This window comes from Pongo abelii, chromosome 16 (assembly GCF_028885655.2).
Source record: "Pongo abelii isolate AG06213 chromosome 16, NHGRI_mPonAbe1-v2.0_pri, whole genome shotgun sequence".
Lineage (NCBI taxonomy): Eukaryota > Metazoa > Chordata > Mammalia > Primates > Hominidae > Pongo > Pongo abelii.
The window spans coordinates 32,999,686-33,024,108 of record NC_072001.2 but is presented as its reverse complement, the minus strand read 5'-3'; the positions used below and the strand labels follow the sequence as shown (position 1 = coordinate 33,024,108).

At 41.3% G+C, this 24,423-nt stretch overlaps 1 protein-coding gene across 8 annotated transcripts in view; it reads right to left on the bottom strand.

Annotated features, from left to right (window-relative positions):
* The window catches only part of FAN1 (FANCD2 and FANCI associated nuclease 1), a 132,195-nt gene that overhangs the window by 43,585 nt on the left and 64,187 nt on the right, over positions 1–24,423 (bottom strand). For 5 of the 8 annotated variants that reach the window (XM_054532470.2, XM_063716542.1, XM_054532469.2 and 2 more), the window contains 4 exons: positions 10,606–10,759; positions 9,913–10,100; positions 6,385–6,525; positions 5,460–5,526 (listed from right to left, as the gene is read on the bottom strand). The gene's annotated coding sequence lies outside the window, so the exon portion shown is untranslated. The remainder of the gene's footprint in view (positions 1–5,459; positions 5,527–6,384; positions 6,526–9,912; positions 10,101–10,605; positions 10,760–24,423) is intronic. The other 3 variants (XM_054532471.2, XM_054532468.2, XM_054532466.2) reach the window with 2 other exon arrangements.

The following is a 24,423-nucleotide window of genomic DNA, read 5'->3' as shown; positions in this document are numbered from 1 at the left end:
GTTTATAAATGACCCAGTTGCAGGTATTTTGTTATAGCAGCACAAATGGACAAAAACCAGTGCTTAATTTAGCCCCAGACAGCCTAGCTCTACCCTGCTGCAGCCAGCTTCTGCAATAACAGGAATGCAGAGTGCAAACTTCCACAGGCTCTTCTTGACCACTGTGATTGATGCCTTGCAGATTAAAAACCAGAATGACTTTATCTGTTGCTTTGGTGGAATCTTAGTCCACATTCTCCACCCATCTGGACTAAGGCTTACTGCATTTCCGTCAAATCAATATGAGAGCCTATCAGGCAAAAGGCAATTTTCCCTGGATGGGGAGGTTGAAACAATGAGCACTTGGCGGTCACAGAATACTCTGCAGACTGCAGTCTACATCCCTGGCTGTATTGAGCTTCTATTGCTTCTAGATTCACTTCATCATAGCTGTCCTCTGCATCTGATTGTGGATAGTGCTCTATAGCCTACACTAAGCCTTTGTTCAGGTGACATGAGATCATTTCCCAAAGGGGAAAGAAGTAAGGCACAGGCATGAAAATGCTATTGTTTTGTGAAATGATAGGGTAGTGGGAGAAGGAAATCAAGACCCCAAAGAGTGGGGGCTTCTGCCGTAGACAGCTGCTTGTGAGGGAGTTGGCGCTGGAACCATCATGGTACTCTGTTTTTCTTCGTCCACTGTTTTTTGCTTAGGAAATAAGTTCAACAACATCAAACTAAGCAGCTTGATATATATCACAGGACAAAACACTAAAGGCAAATGAGGGTATTCCCAATTTCTCATCACCAAAGCTTCAGCTACAAAGAAACATCCCACAAGCAAAATTAAAAGTAGCAGTACCATGATGCTTCCAGCGCCTACCAAAGAAAAAATGTAACTTGCATTTTAGGAGCTACAGTAACCATTACCTCTAACATTCAAAATTTAAAATTTAATTCCCTTGATATTTACTTCTGTAGAGAACTAAGCTATTCCCCCTAGGATGGCTATAATTTTTGTTAAAGGAAAACAACAAGTGATAACAAGTGTTGGCAAAGATGGAGAAACTGGAACCCTTGTGCACTGTTGATGGGACTGTAAAATGATGTAGCCACAATGGCAACAAGCTTGACGGGCAGTTCCTCAAAAAGCTACACAGAGAAGGCAGGGCACGGCGGCTCACGCCTGTAATCCCAGCACTTTGGGAGGCTGAGGAGGATGGATCAGGAGATCAGGAGATCGAGACCATCCTGGCTAACACGGTGAAACCCCGTCTCTACTAAAAATACAAAAAAATTAGCCGGGCATGGTGGCAGGTGCCTGTAGTCCCAGCTTCTCGGGAGGCTGAGGCAGGAGAATGGTGTGAACCCAGGAGGCGGAGGTTGCAGTGAGCTGAGATCGCACCACTGCACTCCAGCCTGGGTGACAGAGCGAGACTCTGTCTCAAAAAAAAAAAAGCTACACAGAGAATTACCATCTGACCCAGCAACAACTCCTAGGTGTAAAACCAAGAGAATTAAAAGCAGGTACTCAAACAAATACATGGGCACAGCACGATTAACAGTCAAAAGGTGGAAACAGCCTGAATGGCCATCAATGGATGAACAGATAAACCGTGGTACATACACACAATGGAATACCATACAACCATAAGATAGAAATGAAGCAACAGCAAATGCTACAGTCTTGAGAACATGATGCTAAATGCAAGAAGTCAGAAATGAAAGGCTGCTTATTGTAAGGCTCCATTTACATCAAATATGCAAAATAGGCAAATCCACAAAGATAGGATGCAGACTGGGGATTGTTGGGGCTGGAGCTAGTGAGGAAAGGGTAGCAACTGCTTCATGGACATGGGACTTTATTGTGGGCTGATAAAAAAGAACTAAAGTGTTAATATAGACTTCGTAAAATTATCCAAATATCCATTTGGATTGTAGGGACTTTTTTTTTCTTTTATTTACATGTAATATGTTAAAGATTTATTCTGACAAATCACATTGAAAAAATGGACATCAATTTTTATTCTACTGAAGAGAAAAAGTAAACTTCATGCTTCTCTCTCTGCTCCCCTTGGCCCCAAATGCTTATTCTAAATGGCTAAGTGGGCTTTTTGTTTGTTTATTAAGACAAGGAAAAAAAAAAAAACACCAGAACTAGGAAGCGACAGGCTCACTGCCCCCTGACCCTGATGCCAGAGATGTATCCGGGTCTGTTCCAATGCCCATCATTAGCACCCACCTTCCAACCATGGCCAGGTATTACGCTACTACTGTTTCTTACTATTTTAACTTACTTTACACTTAAAAAAAATCCTAACCATGTCCTTTCACCTCATTCTAGGTAATAATACCTGTAAAATCGCCGGGCGTGGTGGCTCATGCCTGTAATCCCAGCACTTTGGGAGGCCGAGGCGGGCGGATCACGAGGTCAGGAGATTTCATGACTTGCAATCATGAAAACCAAGAATTGTGTTATGTCACTGTGTATTGCTTGTTACCTGGGATCAAGGGTTGACTTTTTCATGATTTGCTCCATTACCTGTGTGCTTCTTATCTCAGACCACACTAAGCTTTTTTATAGAGTTCTACAATTTACAGTTAGTATGTAAGAGTGGTTCTCAAACATATAGTCTCTGGACCAGGAGCACCTGGGAACTTCTTATAAATGTAAATTCTCAGGCCCCACCCTAGACCCGATGAATCAGAAACTATGGAGTAGGGCCCAGCAATCTATGCTGCAATAAGCCCTCCAGGTGTTCAGGAACCTCTGCCATACAGCAGGTAGAAAAATGTGTTTCCTTCTGTAGGTCCAAAGCCAGGGATACTATGTGTTCTGTCTCAATATGAAACGGTGACATGCAATTAAAAGGCATAAATCTCCTTCCTACTTCCACCCTCCAGCCAGTGTGTTTTATTTTTATGAGTTCAATAAGAAAATGCGTGGCAATCAGAGATTTCATCTAAAAAATATATTTACAGGTATCAGTTCTCATCCAGCCTGATCTCATCCAATATCATTTATATCCTCTTAGATCTAAAGTTTTAGAAAAGGATCTTCACAATGTAAGACTCAGGTGCACTAGGAGTTCCATGATAAAAGACCAAGTAGATCAGAATGTCCAAACTTACTAGAGAAGAAAAGTGGACTCATTGGCTATATTTTCAAATTGCATTCAACAGGAAATTAAAGTTTTGGATTTTTTTCACCTTCATCCTTCCAAGTTAATAGAATTAAACCAGAATACTCCATTTTTCCAAAGCCTCTAGCCAGGCAAACTTTTACTGTATTACTTCTTGCTTTTCAATGGATATAAAGCAGAGTCCTGGTAGGCACATTTTATATACCTGCAAAGATGCAGAACTAAACAGTTCCCTCCATTTGATATTAAAACAAAAGTCCCGTAAACCTCAGATGGTGAGTGTAATACTTCAGCACTAGCATGAAAGCCTCAAATATAAAAAGATACCAAGAACACCACTAGCAAGCAAAAGTAAGCTCTTGGCCGGGAGCAGTAGTTCACGCCTATACTTCCAGCATATTGGCAAGCCAAGGTGGGTAAGTCAGGAGTTCAAGACCAGCCTGGGCAGCATAGTGAATTCACATCTCTACAAAGAAATTTAAAAATTAGCTGGGCAAGGTGGCACACACCTGTAGTCCTAGCTACTTGGGAGGCTGAGGTGGGAAAATCGCTTGAGCCCAGGAGTTTGAGGCTGCAGTAGCTATGATCATGCCACTGCACTCCAGTTGGGGTGATAGAGCGAGATCTAGACATTATATTCTGTCCTGCTCCTGTTTCCAATAAATCACTAAGTTAAAATGTTTTCATTCAGCAGGATAAAAATTAAGTGAAATTTGACTTTGGTGCTTTGCTAGCAAAAAATAAATAAATAAAGTGAAATGACAAATTACTTACTGGGAGAAAGTCTTTGTAACCTCAATGATAGATAAAAGGTTTGTATCCTTAGCCTATAAAGAAATCTTTAAAATTACTCAGAAAAAAAATGAATGATTTCCAGCAGAAAATGGGCAATGGAGAAACCGGCACTTCCCACAAGAATAAAAATGGTCAATGAGCAAATGAAAAAGATTCAAAAGCACTAGAAATCAAAGAAATGTAATGAAAACAATGAGATTTTCTGCTTAAAGACCAGCAAAGATGACAAATGGAAGGGGGAACCTGGAGCTCTGTCCCTGTTGGTGGGAGTGTAAACTGAACCAATTTTCCTACAGGATAATTTGAACATTTCTTTTAAAAATCCTAAAACAGTTTTATATTATTTTCCTCTAGAAATTCTACTTCTATGAATTCAGTGCAAAAATCCTCACTCGAGTCCATTAAAATGTATATACAAGGAAATTCACCTCTGGGTGGCAGCGATTCACTGGATGTATGCATCCAGCTGTAGGCTGGGTGCAGTGGCTCACACCTGTAATCCCAGCACTTTGGAAGGCCGAGGCAGGCAGATCATGAGGTCAGGAGATGGAGACCATCCTGGCTAACATGGTGAAACCCCGTCTCTACTAAAAAAAGATAAAAAATTAGCCGGGCATGGTGGTGGGTGCCTGTAGTCCCAGCTACTTGGGAGGCTGAGGCAAGAGAATGGCATGAACCTGGGAGGCAGAGCTTCCAGTGAGCCAAGATGGCACCACTGCACTTCAGCCTGGGCGACAGAGCGAGACTCCATCTCAAAAAAAAAAAAAAAATACATCCAACTATTAAAAATGATGATGCCAGGATATATTTCTGCCATAGAAACATGCTTAAAATATAGTGACAAAAGACCATATGTTATAATTCTACTTTTTAAAATGTTTATATGCATAAAAAGTGTAAAAAGCAACAAACCAGAATGTTTTGAGTGGCAAAATTAAAGATTTATATTTTGTCATCCAAATTATTAAAAAAAGAATGTGATTTCCTTTACAATCAGGGTGAAGTGTTATTTTCATTTACTTATATTTACATTTCTTTTCTCTTCTTTTTTCTCCTGTATGTATCCCATGCAGGCTAGAGAGCTTAAATCCCTGCCTTTTGAGGGAAATCAGCCCATTTTCGGGACATGCAGTACACAAAACTGCCCCATCTTCCCTTTATTTTTTATTTTTATTTTATTGATTTACTTATTTATGTTGAGATGGAGTCTTGCTCTGTTGCCCAGGCTGGAGTGCAGTGGCGCATCTCAGCTCACTGTAACCTCCATCTCCCGACTTCAAGTGATTCCCCTACCTCAGCCTACTGAGTAGCTGGGACTACAGGCATGCACCTCCATGCCCAGCTAATTTTTGTATTTTTAGTAGAGAGAGTGTTTTACCATCTTGGACAGGCTGGTCTTGAACTCCTGACCTCAAGTGATCCATCTGCCTTGGCCTCCCAAAATGCTGGGATTACAGGCATGAACCACTGTGCCTGGCCTGTCATATTATTTCTAAAAATTTCAGGGACATTTCAATTAAGTTAAATTTAATTCTTACTGACCTGATCTCTTATCCTCTGTTTAACTACATCTTCCAATTGAAAGGTGTTTCCTCTGTAATCACAGGTGCTAAAGGAAATACAACATGTATTCATTAGGTAAATATCCACTAAACCACTGATTCTCACATTGTAGTCCTTAGACCCTCAGCATCAGCAACACGTGGGAACTTGTTAGACATGCAATTCCTGGGCCAGCCCCACACTTCCTGAATCAGAAAGTGGGGAAGAGGGACAGCTATCTGTGCTTTAATAATCCTTGAGATGCTCCCTGATGTTTGAAAACTACAGAACTAGAATACATATGGTAGTAAGTGCTCATACTTTATCTAAGGTACCTTCCCCTCTTTTCCACTCTCTTTTCCATTGAAATAAAATAAGAGCTCATTTTGACTTAATGGGTATAAGAAAGAAGGCAATGAGATGACTAGAGTTTCAAGTTAGAGTTCAAAATTTAATCAGTGGAGAGTGACAGGATGCAAGCCTTCTAAACAGATTACTACAAGAAAGCTGATTATAATCTATACAGTAGGTATCATTAGTGTATTGATGTTACTTTTTTGGGTGGATTAATGGTATTATGATTATGTAGGAGAATGTCCTGGTTCTTAGACGGTATCTGCAAAAGTACTTAACAGTGAAATGCTCTGATACTGGCAACTTACTTTGAAATGATTCATGGGGAAAAAGGGCACCTATACAATCTTCCATATGCGGAAGAGAGAAAACAAATATGACAAAACATTAACTAGTGAATCCAGTTGAATAGCATACAGATGTTCACTGTATGATTTTATCAACTTTTCTGTGTTTGCAAGTTTTTAAAATAAAAAGTTGAGGGAAAAGAAATATCACACCAAATCTTTCTATGAAATGAAACCATAGAAAAAGCACAGAAGTGAACACTTTGCAGAAGAGCACACTGTACCCATCCGGACAGCATGGTCAAAGTGCAGGGTCTCCTCCAGGAGGCTCTTCTCTGGTCTCTTCTGTGCTGTCACTTCCCCCTGACACTGCCAAGGCTTTTTTCTAACAACTCTTTTTCTAAAGATGTAATATTTTCATTCATCTAAGGAAGAGACAAAAGAATTAATATACATTTAGAAAATAAAATTACACTTGCGTAAAAGCAAAAAATACTTTGAAAAGTGGGGAAGCAAGAAATGTTCTGTTCTACAATTCTGTTCTGTTCTTACCGTCTTTTCATTCTGCCAATGACTTCCTATTCCTGCTGCCTATGGTGGGGTGAGCTGCAAATGATTTCTTTTCCTCATTGATTTGAAATGTCATGTTTATAACATACTAAACTCCCCCAGAAGCATTTGGTTTATTTCTGGGCTCTATTCTATTCAAGTGATCTATCTGTTCACAAGCCACTATCAATTTTGATTATTAGAGCATCCTAAAGTTAAGTAATTCTTTTTTTTTTTTTTTTTCTGAGATGGAGTCTCTTGCTCTGTTGCTCAGGCTGGATTGCAGTGGTGTGATCTCCGCCCACTGCAAGCTCTGCCTCCTGGGTTCATGTCATTCTCCTGCTGGGACTACAGGCGCCCGCCACCACGCCCAGCTAATTTTTTGTATTTTCAGTAGAGATGGGGTTTCACTGTGTTAGCCAGGATGGTCTTGATCTCCTGACCTCGTAATCCACCTGCCTTGGCCTCCCAAAGTGTTTGGATTACAGGTGTGAGCCACTACGCCAGGCTAAGTAATTCTTTGATTAGGATATTAGTATTTGATGGAGCCTGACCCTTTTGACTCTAAACTCAGATTCTTATTATCTCTAACTTCTAAAAGACAACAATTATGACTTCAGTGTATAAAATGCCAGCTTTTTCAGCTATCTTACAGAATTCTCTCATTTTCCTAATATTGATTCAGTTTATCCATTTGGTTTTCTCTCCAAACAGTAATGTTTTCATTTTAGTATCCCTAATCTTTTTTTTTTTTGCAACAGAGTCTTGCTCTGTTGCCCAGGCTGGAGTACAGTTGCATGATCTCAGCTCATAGCAACCTCTGCCTCCCAGGCTCAAGCAGTCCTCTCACCCTCAGAATCCCAAGTAGCTGGGACCACATGTGCATGTAACATGACCAGCTAATTTTGTATTTTTTTGCAGAGATGTGGTCTCACCATGTTGCCCAGGCTGGTCTCAAACTCCTGAGCTCAAGTGCTGAGAGCTCCTGAGCTCCCAAAGTGCTGGGATTACAGGTGAGAACCACTGCTCCTGGCAGTTTTCCTAATCTTATCTTTATCTTTTGTAGTTGCACTGGCTTATGTGGTTATTAACTGTTAGTGTTAATTAACAGGGGTAACTGTAATACTGGACATTTTGTCTTATTCCTGATCTTAAAGGGATGTTTATAGAATTTCACCCATCATGCACGATGGCAGCTTTTGGCTAGATGTATTTATAATCCACTAGAAGTAAAAAAAAATAGAAATAAATATTAAATTTTATCAAATGTCTTCATAACATACATGGAGGGAATCGTGTATTTTCTCCTTAACGTCTTGCAACCAGGAATCATACCAGATCTTCTAATAGTGATTCAAGAGAATAAGGTTCATGTGGTTGTGTGGCATAATTTTTCCACTGTGCTATGTTTGCCTTCACTAGTCATGAATGAGAGCGTGTGTGTGTTTTAATGCTACCTTTGTCAGGTTTGGGTTTTCATGTTCTAACAGTTTCAAAAGAAAAAAGTTAGAAAGTTCTACTTTATTCTTTATATGTGGAAATTGTAATACATTATTTGTGATTTACTGAAAACTTCACTTGAAGGTATGATATAATTTCAAAGCGAAACCAAACCTTTCTTTCTTTTTTGTGGGGGGAGGGTGGGAAGAGCAGGATGGGAGGACACTAACTCATTGATACTTTATGGGTTTTTTTTCCCTCTTTAGACTTCATCTTCTGGGGACAATCTGACAATGATGAATTTAATTTAGATTCACAGATTTTAAAAATAATTCTTTTGATATTCTTGGTATCTTTTATTTACCTATTCTCCAGCTCTGTTGCCCAGGCTGGAGTGCCACAGTCCAATCATAGTTCACTGCGGCCTTGAACTCTTGGACTCAAGTGATCATCCCCAATCAGCCTCTCGAGTAGCAGAGACTATAGGCTCACGCTACCACACCTGGCTAATTTTTTAAATTTTTGTGGAGACGGGGTTTCACCATGTTGCCCAGGCTGGTCTCGAACTCCTGGACTCAAGCAATCCTCCCTCCTAGGTCTCTCAAAGTGCTGGGATTACAAGTATGAGCTACTGTGTCTGGCACTATTCTCATTTTTATTAAAATAAAATTTTAAGATTGGATAAATTATATAGCCAAATTATTGGAACCAGACTACATCTACTAAAATTAAGTGAAATTTCACTTGTCTGAAATCATGACATACTTTGGAAGATATCTTTCTCATGGTATTAATTAAAATTACAGCTATTTGGCGCTCACCAAAATCTGTGGAGCACCTTAAAGACATAGGTGGCATCCTCCAGAGCAGTCAAAACAGTTACAAGAAGAGGCTCTCAGGACAGCTTTGTCAGGAGAGACATGCTATACATATAGAGACATAAGGGAGACAGAAAAGAAACAACCATTTTACACACGGGCCTGAAGCTGAAAGCTATAGGCTGGGTAATGCAGGCACTGATTTTTGCAAATCAGATGCTTTCCATATGGCATCTCTATATAGTTTGCTTTTGCTTTAGAGAGTAGAAGCAATATTTTTGGTTTTCTGTTTGTTTTAAGACAGGATCTTGCTCCACCGCCCAGGCTGGAGAACAGTGATGTGATCATAGCTCACTGCAGCATCGACCTCCTGGGCTCAAGTGATCCTCCCGCCTCAGTCACCCAAGTAGCTGGACTACAGGCATACACCACCACACCCCACTAATTTTTGTATTTTTTGTAGAGACAAGGTCTCACTATGTTGCCTAGGCTGGTCTTGAACTCCTGAGCTCAAGTGATCCTCCCGCTTCAGACTACCAAAGTGCTAAGATTACAGGTGTAAGCCACTGCACCTGGCCAAGATATTTGTTTTCAAAGAATGGTTAATAGTTACAACAAGAAAAATATGGAAGGCTGGGGCACAGTGGCTCACATCTGTAACCTCAGCACTTTGGCAGGCTGACGCAGGAGGATCACCTGAGGTCAGGAGTTCGAGACCAGCCTGGCCAACACGGTGAAACCCCGTGTCTTCTAAAAATACAAAACTTAGCCAGGCATGGTGGAATGCACCTCTAATCTCAGCTACTCAGGAGGCTGAGGCAGAAACATTTGAACCCGGGAGGTGGAGGCTGCAGTGAGCCGAGATCACGCCATTGCACTCCAGCCTAGGTGACAGAGCAAGACTCCTTCTCAAAAAAAAAAAGAAAAATAGGGAAGATTTGTTAGTAGTCTGTGAGTTCCACAGTTATGTCAAGCATATTAAAAATTCCTTAAATTCCTAATTACCTTTTCCCGTCTTTTTTCAAAAAAGGATTTAACTTCATCAGAATTTTTCTTTACATTTAAAACACCTGCATCTTCAGTTGCCTCATCATCCGGCAAAGCGAAGGTCACTCTTTTCAAGCTTTCTTTACATTGTTTACTGTCTTCACTTTCTTCCAGGTCATCGTCTTCATCCCTGCACTACCAAAACTCTTATAAAAAGAAATATACTGCTTTCCATTAGAAAAACAAAAGGAAACATATTTTCCCTTAATAAAGTTCTTCTTTTATATGTCTAATGCAACCAAATACTCAGAATTTCCAAAATCATTCAGGTATTATGGAAGAGAAGGTATCATTTAAGTGAAATGCTATGTAAGAAACAGAACAAAAAAGTGTCCAATATATAGAAAATAAATTATTCATCAATTGATAATACAAACCTTCAATCTCACAAAAATAACAGGATTTTTGGGGCACAAAACCAAATCAAAGTTCCTGGTAAGAAAGGTTTGATTGCTATTGCCAGTAATATTTTTCTTCATTAAATGATCTCTAATGTCCCTTTAAATCCACAAACTTTCCTCTGGCTACCTTGAGAATATCTGATAGGAGAGAATCTAACTTCTTAAAACAAACATATGTGAAAACCACAAGTACCAATACATGATTGGGCAATTCCAGTTCACAATGTAAAGGATGGTTTAAAATACTCACATTTCAGAAACACTTAGTTCTTCTGCTGCTTCTTCAGCAATTTCATCATCTTGTTTGAACCCAGCTCATCATCATGATCTCTTGCTATGTCTTCATCACTTTCAACTGGATCAAAAAAATCTTTGTACTTCACATTTCTGGAACTTTTACCTGACTGAAATAAAAAGATTTTTTAAACTATTAATTAGGAAGAGAAAATTACATCATTACCATTCTGAAATGGCAAGTCATAGACTGAGAATATATTTTCAAATCACAAAAGACTTGTGTTCAAAATATACAAATGACTCCTAAAATTCAACAATAAGAAATTAAGCAACACAATTATAAAATGAGCAAAAACCAGTTGATCTTTGACAAAGTTGCAAAAGCAGCTCAACAGAGGAAGGATAGCCTTTTCAGTAAATGGTGATGGCGCAACCGGACATCCATAGGCCAAAAAATTGAACCTCATCCTGAACCTCATATTTTTACAAAAATTAACTAAAAAATGGATTATGTACTTAAATGCAAAACTGAAACTACCAAACTTCAGAAAACACAGGAGAAAATCTTTGCATCTGGGGTTAATAGCTCTCTTATTTTACACCAAAAGCATTAACCACTGAAGGGAAAATGGCAAGCTGGACTCCATGAAAATTAAAAGTGTTTGCTCTGTGTAAGACCATGAATAGGAATAAACATAATTACAGACCACTAAAAATATCTGCAAGCCAATATTCACAAAAGAACTCATGTATAGAACATATAACAAACTCTAAAACATCAGTAGATAAACAAATAATCCAATTAGAAAATGGGAAAAAGACATGAACAGATATTTCACTGAAGAGGATATTCAGATGGCAGGTAACCATGTGAAAAGATGCTCCACATCACTAGCCTTTAGGTAAATGCATTAAAGTGCCAATGAGGTATCATTACCTATCACAATAAAAAATAGTAACAATAAAATGCTGGCAAGGATGTGGAGAAACTGGATCACCCATACATTATTGATGAGTTTGGCAATTCCCTACAAAGATAAAATGTTCTGTACCTTGACTGCATCAACTTAAATATCAAGTTGTGGTATTGTACCATAGTTTTACAAGTGTTACCACTGGGGGAAACTCAATAAAGGCTACAGAGGATCTCACTGTACCATTTCCTACAACTTCATGTGAATCTACAAAATTTTATCTCAAAAATAAAAATTTGATATTTAAAGTGGACAAAATATCTGAAGAGACACTTCATCAAAAAAGATATACAGGCTAGGTGCGGTGGCTCACGCCTGTAATCCCAGCACTTTGGGAGGCCGAGGCGGGCAGATCACAAGGTCAGGAGATAGAGACCATCCTGGCTAACATGGTGAAACCCCGTCTCTACTAAAAATACAAAAAAAATTTAGCCGGGTGTGGTGGTGGGCACCTGTAGTCCTGGCCACTCTGGAGGCTGAGGCAGGAGAATGGTGTGAACCCAGGGAGGTGGAGCTTGCAGTGAGCTGAGATCGCGCCACTGTACTCCAGCCTGGGCCACAGAGCGACTCCGTCTTACAAAAAAAAAAAAAAAAAAAAAAAAAAAAATATATATATATATATATATATATATATATATATATATACAGACGACAAATCAGTATATAAAAATTTGCTAAATATCATTTTTTTGGGAAATTCAAATTAAATCAACAATGAGATACCACCACACACCTATCAAAATTGCTGAAATCCAAAATCAAGGAAATTGCAATTGCTATTAATAGTTAATCTGTGGGGTACTGGAAACTCTCATGTATTGCTTATGGGAAAGCAAAATAGTACAACCACTTAGGACAGCAGTTTGGCAGGTTCTTACAAAGTAAAACATAGTCTCATCACATGATCCAACAATAGGGTGTTCCTAGGTATTTGCATACCGATTTGAAAACTTATGTGCGCACAAAACCTGTACACAAATGTTCATAGCAGCCATATTCATATTCACCCAAAACTGGAAGCAAATAACATGTTCTTCAATAAGTGAATGCCTAAACAAACTGCAGTACATTTCTACAATGCAATACTAGTCATTAACAAAAAGGAGCATCATGCAAAAGATGGATGAATCTCAAATGCATATTTCTAGGTGAAAATAAGGAAGTTTGAAAAACCTGCATACATAAATTGGAATGATTGATTCCATTTCTACGATACTCTGGAAAAGGCAAACTGTAAAGATCATTGTTTGCCAGGGATTTGGAGGAGAAAAGAAAGATAAAGGCTGGGTGCAGTGGTTCATGCCTGCAATCCCAAAACTTTGGGAGGCCGAGGCGGGTGAGTTGTCTGAGGTCGGGAATTCAAGACCAGCCTTGCCAATGTGGCGAAACCCCATCTCCACTAGAAAAAAAAAAATTAGCCGAGCATGGTGGTGCACAGCTGTAGTCCCAGATACTTGGGAGGCTGAGGCAGGAGAATCACTTGAACCCAGGGGGCAGAGGTTGTCATGAGCTGAGATGGCACCATTGCCCTCCAGCCTGGGCAACAGAGCAAGACTCCACCGGCCTGGGTAACACGGTGAAACCTGGTCTCCCTCTCTTTTGTGTGCGTGTTTGTGTGTGGGTGTATGCGTTTGTGTGGCAGAGTTTTGCTCTTGTTGCCCAGGCTGGAGTGCAGTGGCATGGTCTTGGCTCGCCAGTGGCCTCTGCCTCCCGGGTTTGGGTAGTTCTCCTGCCTCAGCCTCCAGAGTGGCTGGGATTGCAGGCACGACGCATCATGCCCGGCTAATTTTTTTTTTTTTTTTTTTTTTTTTTGGTAGAGATGGGGTTTCTCCATGTTGGTCAGGCTGGTTTCAAACTCCGACCTCAAGTGATCCGCCCACCTCAGCCTCCTGGGGTGCTGGGATTGCAGGCGTGAGCCACTGTGTCTGGCCTAATTTATTAATCAGAAAGGAATAGATCGGCCTGGCATGGAGGCTCAGGCTTGTGATCCCAGGATTTTGGACAACTGAGTGCGGTGATCACTGGAGTCTAGGAGCTCCAGACCAGCCTGGGCAACATGGTGAAACCTTTTTTTTTTTCTTTTTTGAGGCAGAGTTTCGCTCTTGTTGCCCAGGCTGGGTGCAGTGGCGCGGTCTGGGCTCCCCGCGGCCTCCGCCTCCCGGATTTGGGTCATTCTCCTGCCTCAGCCTCCCAAGCGGCTGGGATTGCAGTCATGAGCCACCATGCCCAGCTAATTTTTTTTTTTTTTGTAGAGACGGGGTTTCTCCATGTTGATCAGGCTGGTCCCAAACTCCTGACCTTAGGTGATCTGCCTGCCTCGGCCTCTGGGGGTGCTGGGGTTGCAGGCTTGAGCCAGCATGCCCAGCTAATTTTGTACTTTTTTTTTTTTTTGGTAGAGACGGGTTTTCTCCATGTTGGTCAGGCTGGTCTCAGACTCCCGACCTCAGTGATGTGCCTGCCTAGGCTTCCAAGGCTGCTGGGATTGCAGACGGGAGCCACCACGCCCGGCCCAATTTATTAGTCAGAAAGGAACAGATCGGCCTGGCGTGGTGGCTCAGGCTTGTGATCGCAGGACTCTGGACGGCCAAGCGCGGCGGATCACTGGAGTCTAGGAGTTCCAGACCGGCCTGGGCAACATGGTGAAACCCGGTCTCTTTTGTTGTTGTTGAGGTGGAGTTTCGCTCTTGTTGCCCAGACTCCAATGCAGTGGCGCTGTCTCCGCTCGCCGTGGCATCCGCCTCCCGGGTTTAGGTGATTCTCCTTCCTCAGCCTCCTGAGTGGCTGGGATTGCAGGCGTGAGCCACCATGCCCAGCTATTTTGTGTTTCTGTTTTGTTATTGTTGTTGTTGTTTTTGTTTTTGGTAGAGACGGGGTTTCTCCATGTTGGTCAGGCGGGTCTCTAACCCCCGACCTCAGGTGATCCGCCCGCCTCCGCCTCCCCGGGTGTTGGGATTGCAGGCCTGAGCCACCATGCCCAGCTAATTTTGTAAATTTTTTTTAGTAGAGATGGGGTTTCTCCATGTTGGTCGGGCTGGTCTCCAGCTCCTCACCTCAGGTGATCCGCCCGCCTGGGCCTCCTAAAGTGCTGGGACTGCAGGCCTGAGCCACCGCAGCCTGGCCCGAAACCGGGTCTCTTAAGGGAAAAACAAAACAAAAACCACAAAGATTAGCCGGGTGTGGTGGGCCCCGCGGGTAGTCCCAGCTACTCTGAAGGCTGATATAGGATTGCTTGAGCCCAGGGTCCAGGTGGCAATAAGCCATAATGGAGCTGCTGCACTCCAGACTGGGCGACAGAGCGGGACTGTGTCTCAGGAAAAGGGAAAGGAAAAAAAGAAAAAGAAACTAAGAGGCTGCTACTTTTCCAAAAGAAATCTATTATTGACTACCAATAAAAAAAAATACACTGTAGGTTTGTTACAATATACAAATAGCTAAACTTTATATAGCCATGACCCTCTTGTAGCACTGCTCTAAGCCTTTTCCTGCTCTGAAATAGCTACTGTTGTTACCTCCCTTGTAGAGAAAATGGATGCCAGAGGTTGTTGTGGAAGGACCCACGGAAACTGACCATGAAATTGACTTGTTGTAAGTTTCAGACTTAAAGGTTCTTCTTGCTCTGCTCCTTACATTGCCACATTTTAGTTAACATACCTCTTAAAATACTGATCCTTTCTATATTTGGAGGAACTCCTCTTACAATTTGAAGGTTTTTTTTGTTTTGTTTTGTTTTTTGCACTAAGCATTTGGTCATAAGATCATCTGCGTTTTATGTCAGTTTAAGTACCTCTTTAGACATTATTCAGTTAGGAATCTAAATAGGAGCTAGCATTGTGTGTAAAACGAAAGAACAGCTGTTTACAACCATTTTTGTTTCAAAATACAAATATAAATCAATATGTTAATGGAAATGCAGGCTGGGAGGGGAGGGAAAATATGCATAGAGAAAAGCCCCATCTCTGCTTGGAGTTCAGCACTGGGTCTTTTTTCCCTTCCACCTTCTTTGTCAAGGCTGTCACAGTGACAGAAGCACACAGGGCTGCCTTTTAGTGACACCTGCTGGGACAGACCTGGCAGAACGGATTGCAGATTTGCATATTTCCTGGCTGCCTCTGCTAGCCTGAGTCAGCAGCCCACTCCAATTCATGCTGAGCTTGGACAGCTCAGGTTTGAAAAATTCCCCCTTCCCTTGGAGCAACCGCTTGCCAGCCTCCTCATCATTCCTAAAGGAGAATGACCTACATGCCAACATAACAGAGATCCAGAAATTTATAGAAGCTTCATCGTGAGCCTAGTCCTTAACAGGGTCTCAAACCGCCAACACCAAATGAAGAGAGAGGTTTTGCAGTAAAGCAGGAAGTCATTAAAATAATGAATCACCAGGCTGGGTTTTGAGCTCCTTTCCCACTAATTTAATGGAAAGATTTATTGTCTTTACAATGTACAATGCCCATGATCAGTTGAAAATAGAAGCCGAAAATGCATTTAAGTCCGGGTGCAGTGGCTCACGCCTGTAATCCCAACTCTCTGGGAGGATGAGGTGGGTGGATCACCTGAGGTCGGGAGTTCGAGACCAGCCTGGCCAGTATGGTGAAACCCCATCTCTACTAAAAATACAAAAATTAGCTGGGCATGGTGGCATGCACCTGTAATCCCAGCTACTGGGGAGGCTGAAATAAGTTCATAAATTCAGCAGCTGTGAGGTAATTGGCCCAATTGCTACGCTACTTTCACCGCTTGAGGCTGAACAGTGCACAGGAGAGTGCAGGTTTACAGGTCTCTGAATAGTGCCATCCAAAAATGGTGAACAACCACCCTGAAAAACAGCTTGGTGTTTTTTTGTTTTTGTTTTGTTTTGTTTTCACAAATTAGAAATGTGCTTAGCTGTTTACCCACTAACTGCACTCATGGCCACTTGCCCTAGAGAAATAAAAGTTGATATTCATGCAAAAACTTGTGCATAAGTTTTCACAGAAGCTTTATTTTTAACAACCAAACAGTAAATAACCGAAATGTCCTTCAACAGGTAGATGGCTAAACAAACCATGGTACAGCCATACAATGGACTAGTACTTAGTAATAAAAAGGAAATGAACTGTTGAATGATTTGCAATGACCTCAAAGGAACTAAACTTTAAAAATTCAATCTCAGGACGGGCGCGGTGGCTCACGCCTGTAATCCCAGCACTTTGGGAGGCTGAGGTGGGCGGATCATGAGGTCTGGAGTTCGAGACCATCCTGCCCAACACGGTGAAACCCTGTCTCTACTAAAAATACAAAAAATGAGCCAGGCATGGTGGCATGCGCCTGTAGTTCCAGCTACTTGGGAGGCTAAGGCAGAAGAATTGCTTGAACCTGGGAGGCGGAGGTTGCAGTGAGCCAAGATCGCACCACTGCACTCCTTCCGGGTGACAGAGTGAGACTCCATCTCAAAAAAAAAAAAAAACAACACACACATAAATAAATAAAAAATGCAATCTCAAAAGGTTGTACAATATATAATTTCATTATAAAAAGTTTTCAACATGACAAAATTCTAGAAATAGGGAACAGATCAGCAGTAGCCAGGGACTTAGAGAAGTGGGGTGAGCATGATTAAAGGGATATCATGAGGTCGTTTCTTCGGATGACAGCATAATGCTATATCTTGATTATGTTATTGGTTATATGTATCTATACCAGTGATAAATTTCTTAGAAGTATACACATATACACAAAGAATAAAAAAGAGTGCAGAAAAACACTTCTGAATCCAAGTGAGGTCTGTAGTAAAGTTAATTGTAATGTGATTTTGATAATGTAGAGTTGGCCCTTTATAGCTGCAGTTCTGCATCTGCAGATTCAACTAGCTGATTGAGAGTATTCAAAAACAAAACCAATAAAGATAACAATACAACAATAAAAATACAAATTGAAAAAAACAGTGCAGCACAGCAGCTATTTATGTAGCACTTACATTGTATTATGTATTATAAGTAATCTAAGAATGATTTAAAGCAGTGGTCCCCAACATCTTTGGCACCAGGGAATGGTTTCCTGGGAAATGATTTTTCCACAGATGGCGTAAGGGCTGCGGGGGTGGTTTTGGTATGAAACTGTCCCACTTCAGATCATCAGGCATTAGACTCTCATAAGGAGCATGCAACTAGATCCCTTACATGCACAGTTCACAGTAGAGTTTGCACTCCTACGAGAATCTAATGCTGCTGATCTGACAGGAGGTGGAGCTCAGGTGGTCATGCAAGCAATAGGGAGGGGCTTTAAATACAGATTTATTACATGTATTATAAATACAGATTTATTACATTTATTATAAATACAAATATATTTACAGAGCACGCTACTCATCTCTTGCTGTGCAGCCTGATTCCTAAAAGGCCACAGACCAATAGTGGTCAATAGCCCCAGGAGCTGGGGGCTCCTGATTTAAAGGATGTGCATAGGTTATATGCAAATACTAAACCATTTTATGTCAGGGACTTGAACATCCATGGATTTTGGTATCCATGGGGGTGCTTGTACAAAACCCCAGTGGCTACTGAGGGACGACTATACTATGATTATATAAGAGGTTTTCATTATAGGAAGTGAGTTGAAGGGTACACAGAGATTCTTATCTATTTTGTAACTATTAATATTTTTGAGTCTATAATTACTTCTAAAAAAGAAAAAGGCCAGGCACAGTGGCTCATGCCTGTAATCCCAGCATTTTGGGAGGCTGAGGCAGGCGGATCACAAGGTCAGGAGATCGAGACCATCCTGGCTAACATGGTGAAACCCCGTCTCTACTAAAAATACAAAAAATTAGCCGGGTGTGGTGGCGGGCGCCTGTAGTCCCAGCTACTTGGGAGGCTGAGGCAGGAAAATGGCGTGAGCCCAGGAGGCGGAGCTTGCAGTGAGCCAAGATCACACCACTGCACTCCAGCCTAGGCGACAGAGCGAGACTCCATCTCAAAAAAGAAAAAAGAAAAAGAAAAAGAAAAAACCCTGATGGACAACCTATCTGCTAAGTTGGTTAATTGTAAAGAGGAAGATCACATTAATAAATTGGTTAATTGTCACTGGAGTATCAATGGTATATGACATCCTGGGTAGCCTGGAGATGAAATCCTAATAACCACATCCTACAGGCCTTTACAGAATGTAGTGCGGCAAGCCTCGTCAAAGGTAGTGACAATGCAGTCCTGAGTTCCTAAGGTTTGGATGCCAGCAAGTTCTTTCTCAGATTAGGTAGTTTTGATGTATAAGCTTGTATTTGTCCTTTAAAGCATTCTTATCTTGAGAAGTCTGCTGTACCAGTTCTCATCACAACTTGGAAAACATGTGCTTGGTGTGGGTAAGAGTTTTCCTTTCTTGTTTGTTGGAGTTGCTCTGCACAAAACTATTAATTGTGTAGGTTTTTGGCATTTAGAAAGGAGCAGGAGATTGCCCACTTCACTGGGCTTCACTAGTTGATATTTCTTCCTTTTGCCTCACTCTAACTTCCTTCAGGGACTTGACATACACTTTTGTAGTACTGGTAATGCATTAGCGAAAATAATTTGGAAATCATTGACAGCCATTTGTCCTAACTACATTGTTTTTGGATCTATTCAAAAGATAACATAAAACCACCCAAATCTTTCCACATAGTCCTTTGAAGATTTTACTCTTAGAAACCTATCTCAATAAAGTATCTATACTTGTCTGTGTAACAACATGAAGAGTACTGTCCACCTGGACATGGGTCCCCAGAGTGCTCATGCAGCAGACCCTCTCAGAACTCCATCCATTTCTCCCACTGCCCTTGGAATAGCCTTTGACATAGATGCTGATTTCTGATCCAGCAAACAGCCCCAGTGAGTTTCCTGAAACATTGAATTATTGCCAGGTGTCTTGAGCAAATAATTCTGCAAGGCAGGGTTATCCCCTTCTAAAAGAGGTTACCTACACAATGACTTAAGCTGTTTGACAGTCAGAGACTTTGAGGAAATGAATCTGGAATGCTGGTGATATATTAATAGTCTGGGTATTTGTCCCCACCCAAATCTCACATTGAATTGTAATCCCCAGTGCTGGCGGGAGGTGTTTGGATCCTGGGTGACTTGGTGTGGTCTTCATGATAATGAGTTCTCAGAAGACCTGGTTATTTAATAGTGGCACCTCCCCCCGACTCTATCTTTCTTGATCCTGCTTTCAGCCTGTGAGATGCACCTTCCACCATGATTGTAAGCTTCCCGAGGCCTCTCTAGAAGCCAAGCAGATGCCAGCACCATCCCTCCTGTAAAGCTTGCAGAACCATGAGCCAATTAAACCTCTTTTCTTTATAAATTACCCAGTCTCAGGTATTGCTTTATAGCAATGCAGGAATGGCCTAACACAACACAACACAACACAACACAAATGGAAGAGGTGGTTTACAAAGCATGAGGGGAAACAAAGTTGTATTTCCCACAGTTACTCCAGGCTGAGGTGGTTGGAGCTTTCTTTCTCTAGATGGCAGGCCTAATAGGATTGAATGGCAAATAAAAAATTAAATACATAGACATATATATATATATAGAAACATACTGGAAGGTAAAAATTAACTGCCATGCCATCATCTACTTTGCTTCTGTGAAAAATAGGCCTGGGACAATAGCATCATAACAAGATACCTCTGAGAGAAAGAAAATGGTCCCCAACTGGTTTGGTTTATTTTGATATTTTCCCTGAGGTTAAAGCCATGTATATGCTTTCTAAAATCAGTGGAAGAGGGGATTTTGGAAAAATGGTAGCTTAAAACCCAAGCACTGGCTGGGCATGGTGGCTCATGCCTGTAATCCCAGCACTTTGAGAGGCCAAGGCAGGTGGATCACGAGGTCAGGACATCGAGACCATCCTGGCTAACACGGTGAAACCCCATCTCTACTAAAAATACAAAAAATTAGCCGGGCATGGTGGCGGGCACCTGTAGTCCCAGCTACTCATGAGGCAGGAGAATGGCATGAACCCAGGAGGCAGAGCTTGCAGTGAGCCGAGATCGCGCTACTGCACTCCAGCCTGGGTGACAGAGCGAAACTCTGTCTCAAAAACAAAACAAAACAAAACAAAACAAAACAAAAAAAAACGCCAAAACAAAAAAAAACAAAAAAACAAAACAAAAAGCACTGACTCCAATCTACCTGCCTTTCCAGAGACAAATGGCTCCTGGGCCTTATAGATAGTTGGACGTCGGGTTCCAGGAAGGCTTTGGATTCTGTGAGCATCCAGGACAGAGAACAAGCACCAGATACCAGCGTCAGAGCTCTTGAGTGAAAAGCTGAAAGCTTGGCCCCATAGATCTTGTGGCCTCTGCCAGAGTCATCAGCTTTCACAAGGGCCTTTCATCTCCCTGGCTTCCATGAGTACAAGGAGGAAATGAATGGCTGAGCTTGATCTTCACTGTATTTGAGCCTGAAAAGATTCGTAGGGACTGAGAACCAAAAACCTTCCTTCAACTGCCTCATCTCCATTCCATTAGCGTACCTGCTTTTATACCATATTCCCATTGTGTTGGTGGGACATGGGAGAGAAAAAATGCCTTCACTTCAGCATGACTCCTGACACCTAGGGAAATCAAACAACTCACTCTGGACTTCAGTGACATTATATTTAACAAAAACACATAAAGAAGCCCAGAAGCTGGTAAAAGATTAACAGTCAGGATTAATGGAATTTATGCAAACTGATACAGAATTACTACAGGCAATGGATACCAATTTGATTTAGAAGTAAAAGCACTAAGAATCAGTCACCATCAAAATCTATTATAATCTTAACTCATTTTATGATATTTTTGCTTTAACTGAAACCTTGCCCTGCTTTGAGGTAATTGTTTCCTTTACAGCCTTTCTCAAGTGATGGCTGCATTCTTTTCCACTCCTCATACTAACTGCTGGTGTCTTTCTTGTTTTTCATTGCCATTTACAGAACATTATCTGTCCTAGACCAGATTTTCTTCTGCTTCTTCAGAAGTCCACAGTCTTGAATCATAGCATATACTATACCATCCCAGACCCTTATTATTGCTGGTATCTACCAGCCCCTGTTATTAATGTTCTCCACACCCTTATTCTCTAAACATTTTATCTCTGTGAGAACTGCTATTTTCTTCAAGTTTTTCTGTTATAAAATTTGGTTACTTTAGGATCCACAAAGATGACGCTTGAACATGCACTTCCTAGACTCCTCTCCTCTAATAATTGTGTCTTCCACCTTATCTCAGCCACTCATATTCAAGTTATTTATTCATTACCAATAGCAACAAACTCTTTCCTACTTTCAACTTTAAGCATTCCAGTTCTTTTTATGATTCACCTTGAGTCCATCATCTTTTGACGTCTTCAGACAATAATCCATTAATCCTACTGCCTTTTCATTATCCCTCGACATCGTCATAGCCTCAACTTCTTCCTTATTCAGCTTAAATTCTATAGCCAATATTGATTATCTCTCACCTTGAATCTCACTTCTCTCTGACTTTATAGTATTCCTCTGGCAATTCACTACTTAAAATTTATGCCCAAACTCAAATGCCTTTAAATATTGTAAATATATTATTATTATTCTTAAGTGAGCCCTAAATGCTGACCAGCCTTCAAATTATTTTTCTATCCAGCCAATCCTTCATTCTCTTGGATGACTATTTCATAACGCCATCCAACATGCACACTCTCAGCTGAGAACACCTTGCTAGGTATTTCATTAAGATACTAGAAGCAATCAGAAAAGAACTTTCACATATTCCCACCACCATGTTTACTGACTACCCACACCTGAGGTCGTGTACTCTGACTTCTCCTCAACTTTGGGAGAACTGTCTAAGATTCTAGCAAAGGTCATCTCTTTTACTTGTGCACTCATCCCAACTTGCCTAGTTACTTGGATCCATCACTTCCCTCTTCTTCCTCTCCTATATCTCTTATTTTGCCTTTGTTGGAATTATCCAGTTGGTATACAAACACATTACTATTAATTCTACCTTAAAATAAAGCAATCAATGAAAACAAAACCTCTAAATGTGATTTTATTCTCCAGTTAGAGCTCATTTCTGTGGTTACATTTTATAGAAAAAATATTCTTGGGTATGGTTGCCATCTCCAATAATTTTCTAATTTCTTTATGAACTCACTCTATTAAAACTGCTGTTTTCAAGGTCACGTAATCATCAAATAGCTCAATCTTATAATAGATACTACTTTTTACTTCTTGCTGTAGACTGAATATTTGTATTCCCCTGAAATTTACATATTGAAACTTAACCCTCAATGTTACGGCATTTAGAGATGGGGCCTTTGAGAGTTGAATAGGTCATAAGGATGAAGCTCTCACTAATAATATTAGTTCCCTTATAAAAGAGTTCCCAGCAAGTGCCATTCCCTGCTTTCATCAAGTGAGGACACAACCAAAAGATGGCCATTGGCAAACCAGGAAATAGGCTCTCACCAGACACTGAATCTGTTGATACCTTAATCTTGGTCTTCTCAGCCTCCAAAACTGTGAGAAATAAATCTCTGTTGTTTATAAGCCACTTCATGTATGCTATTTATTGTAGCAGTACCAAGACAGAAATTGGTACCAATAAGTGGGGGTGTTCCTGTAACAAATACTTAAAATTGTGGAAGTGGCTTTGGAACTGGGTTATGGGTAGAGATTGGGAGAGTTTTGAGGTGCATGCTAGAAGAAGCCTACATTGCTGTGAATGGATTTTTAAAGGCTATTCCAGTGAAGACTAAGAAAAAAACTAGGAGAGTCATAGAGAAAGCTTGCATCTTCTTAGAGAGTATCTAGGAACTCATGAACAGAATATTGGTAGAAATATGGACAATAAAGGTCATTCTGATGAGGTCTCAGTCAGAAATTAGGAACATGCTGTTGGGGACTGGAGGAAAAGCTACCCTTGTTATAAAGTGGCAAAGACCTTAACTAAACTGTGCTTGTGTTCTACTGTGTTTTGAGGAAGACAGAACTGTGAGTGATAAAATTGGATGCTGAGCTGAAACGATTTCTAAGGGAAGTGTTAGTGGAGTGGCTTAATTCTTCCTGACTGCTTATAGTAGAATGCAAGAAGAAAATGCAATTAGTTCCTTTATAAAATGGGCTTAGGCTGGACACGGTGGCTCACGCCTGTAATCCCAACATTTCCGGAGGCCAAAGTGGGTGGATCACCTGAGGTCAGAAGTTTGAGACCAGCCTGGCCAACATGGTGAAACCCTGTCTCTACTAAAAATACAAAATTAGCCAGGCGTGGTGGTGTATGACTGTAATCCCAGCTACCCTGAAGGCTGAGGCAGGAGAATCACTTAGAATCTGGGAGGCAGAGGTTGCAGTGAGCCAAGATAGTGCCACTGCACTCCAGCCTGGGTGACAGAGGGAGACTGAAAAAAAGAAAAGAAAAGAAAAGAAAAAAAAAGAGGCTGTGAAACTAAGAAATCAAAACAAATTAAGTGTTTCCAAAATACCATGGTGAGTCAGTCATAGGATAGACAGTTCCCTTCCAAAAGGGAGAAATGGGAAAGAAGAAATGATGACAGGTTCTGAGCATGTCCAAAACCCAATAGGGAAAATTCCAACAAACCTTTTTGCCTAGGTGCTCTGTCCTCCAGGCCCACTGGGGTGGGAGTCCCGCATTTTGGACCTACTGAGGTGGTGATCTTGCCTCTGCAGCCTTGCTGGGTAGGAGTTGAGCTCAGAAGGCTCTTGGAGGGTTTGTCCTAAGGGCTCTGGGCAGCCCTGCCACCACAGTGGCTCTCTGCCTGGGCCCATAGCTCTCCAAGGTCTTGAAGGTGCTGGTGGCCTCTCTGAAATAGTGATTTCCTTGGAGTCCTTACACTCTGGGCCTGTGGTGGGAGTGGCAGCCC